Source organism: Monodon monoceros, unplaced genomic scaffold (genome assembly GCF_005190385.1).
Source record: "Monodon monoceros isolate NGI ecotype Baffin Bay Population unplaced genomic scaffold, NGI_Narwhal_1 Super_Scaffold_15, whole genome shotgun sequence".
NCBI classification, from domain to species: Eukaryota; Metazoa; Chordata; class Mammalia; order Artiodactyla; family Monodontidae; genus Monodon; species Monodon monoceros.
The window spans coordinates 62,302,994-62,305,719 of NW_021703771.1; the positions used below are offsets into that span (position 1 = coordinate 62,302,994).

Below are 2,726 nucleotides of genomic sequence, written 5' to 3' on the forward strand. Positions count from 1 at the left end.
GATAAGATAGTTGGTCGCAATAATTGGAAAATGAAAGCATTCCATGTTTACTCCCAAATGAGCCGAGATATCTTTATCACACCACTTATGGTCCTTTATAACCAAATGCAGAAATTATAGTTTTGTCAAACGTGTGTGTGAACCTGATGCTGACTGCCTCACTTCCGAGTATAGGGGTCGCTCTGTTGAACAGTCCATATCGAGTCAAAGCATGCAGTTTCAGTGGAGAAGAGCCCTGAAAGTAACGTACTTTGTATCATGTTGCTCACTTCTAGTCCTTCTGGTTATTACAAATTTCTAGGGGAAAAAAGAGAAACTCTGAAATGTGGTTTTCCTCTCTTACAAATGTTCTCTTCTGTGTCCTCTGCAAATCCATCTTTGCTGTGCTGCTAGTGTAAAGGGAAGGGCTTCAGATTTTTTTTTTTTTCCTTTTTAGGAAGAAGTTGGTGTTTTCTTTTTACATGAACATTTAGTCAAACTTGCAGAGGAAACATTTTTATTAACTGTCCCCAAAAGTTTGTTGGATACTCTAAATCCCTATTAATTTTACTTGGGCTGTCTATCATTCATCAATCATTTCTCTGCTCATTTATTATCCTTCCTATGTACCTTTAAATTTAGATTGGTTTAATGGGAATACGATATGAATTTCCCTAAAAAGAAGGCACTTACTATCATCAATGAACATTACTAGCTCCTCATTTACTAGTGGCCCTGACTCATTCTAAGCATACATCATACTCAAGAAAGGGGAAATGAACTAACGAAAAAAAAAACCAAAAAACCCCATTGTATTAAGCAATGCATTTTCAATGGCATTTTACTTTTTGTATTCAATAGTTATTTATCAAATTTAATTACAAGTTCATATAGCTTTGATCAACAATACTAGTCATCATACTAGTACTGACAATAAATGAATGATAACTAGTCTTAGAAAAAGACAATCCCCCAAACCATATGGTTATAGGATTTTTTTTAATTAAAAATTTAATTTACATGCATATTTTTCTTATGGTGATATATGATAAGGAAATCAATAAAATAATTCCAAGCATAAAAATATATTACATTAGAATAAGATTCAGAGGAGAATAATAGAATGGAATTATGAGTTCAAGGAGAAAAAGAAATGATAAAATTTCTAACAATTAAAGATGAATCTTCAAGCATTTTTAAAAATTGATAATAGTGATAGGCAGGCTCTATAAAATGGCCCCCAGTGATCCCTGCTTGCTGGTTTTTTTTTTTTTTTTTTTGGCTGTACTACTCGTGGGATGTTAGTTCCCCGACCAGGGATTGAACCTGGGCCCTCAGCAGTGAGAGCACAGAGTCCTAACCACTGGACCACCAGGGAATTCCCTGCCTGCTGGTATTTATACCCTTGTGTAATCCCATCCCTTTGAGAATGTATTGACCTAATGACTTACTTCTAACAAAGAGAATATACAGCAAAAGTGATGGGATGCAGCTTCCAACATTAGAAAAAGACTGTGGTGACCAAAAGACTGTGATTTCTCTTCCAAAAGAGGATCTTGCTCATCCTCTTTTGTTCCCTCTCTCCCTCTCTCACCTGTTCTGAGGGAAGCCAGTTGTCATGTTGTGAACTGCCTTATGGAGAGCCCCATGTGGCAAGGAACTGAGGGAGGATTCCAGCCACTGGCCAACAAGGAACCAGGTCCTTAGTCCAACAGCCCACAGGGAACTGAATCCTGCCAACAATTATGTGAGTGAACTTGGAAGCAGATCCTCCTTAGTCAAGTCTTTAGATGAGACTGGAGCCCTGGCTGACCCCTTGATTGCAGTCCTGTGAGAGATCTTGAGTGATCTGACCCAGAGAATCTGTGAGAAAATAAATGGTTTCTTTAAACTGCTTAGTTTAGGCACAATTTGTTACATAGCACTAGGTAACTAATATAATAATTGTGAATCAAATGGATATTGTTTTTAGAATCTGTTGGACACATTTAGGAATGAGAAAATATTTTGAATTTTAAAATGACATTTTTCAATAAGCTTGAAATTATATCATTTGCAGCCATTTAAACTTGTGAGAAACCATTTTAGAAGGCAACTTAAAACCTGTGTGGGGTTCATAATTTTTCTAAATTCTTTTAGGGAGTACAGAAGTGAAAAATTAGCCAAGACCTAACAGCATTGGGAAACCCCATTCCTTGGTGATAGTGGAAAAGGTTAAGGGAGAGAATTAAATCTTAAATGGAATTAAAGAGTTCAGTTATCTGCCTTGAGAAAGTAACATTAGTAATTGAGCCAAGCTACGTGGTGCACAGCTATAATAATAACCTCTACCAAATGAGGACTTAACAGTTACACATTTTACCTCACTTAATCATTACAACAATGCTTTGAGGGAGATTTTATCTTTATGGAGATTTGAGGAGGCCAGTTTTTCACACCCAAATTATTATGCTGAGTTGAGCCTACAGAAGGGGCACTCATTTATGCAGCCATTTCTCCATGTGATCCAATATCCATTTTTGGGATAAATCCACCCATTTATCCCATTTATCCTATGACTAATCAAGGGACTGTCATTACATGTGCAGCTCACCTAAAATGTTATCCTGCCCCAGAGTTGAAAGTGGATAAAAAGATGTCAGACTCTCCTCATTATACAAGTTAAAAAACACAAGGCCTGGGTTCAGTCCTAAGTCCCTGATTCTGAAGGCCTGTGCTCTTAACGGCTCTGTCTTTCCAGAAGATAT

General features: G+C 36.9%; 1 non-coding gene across 1 annotated transcript; it reads right to left on the bottom strand.

Annotated features, from left to right (window-relative positions):
- Positions 1-1,284: 1,284 nt before the first annotated feature.
- TRNAE-CUC lies at positions 1,285-1,357 on the bottom strand. Its single transcript has one exon. It is a non-coding gene; the product is annotated as a tRNA-Glu (tRNA).
- Positions 1,358-2,726: the final 1,369 nt, after the last annotated feature.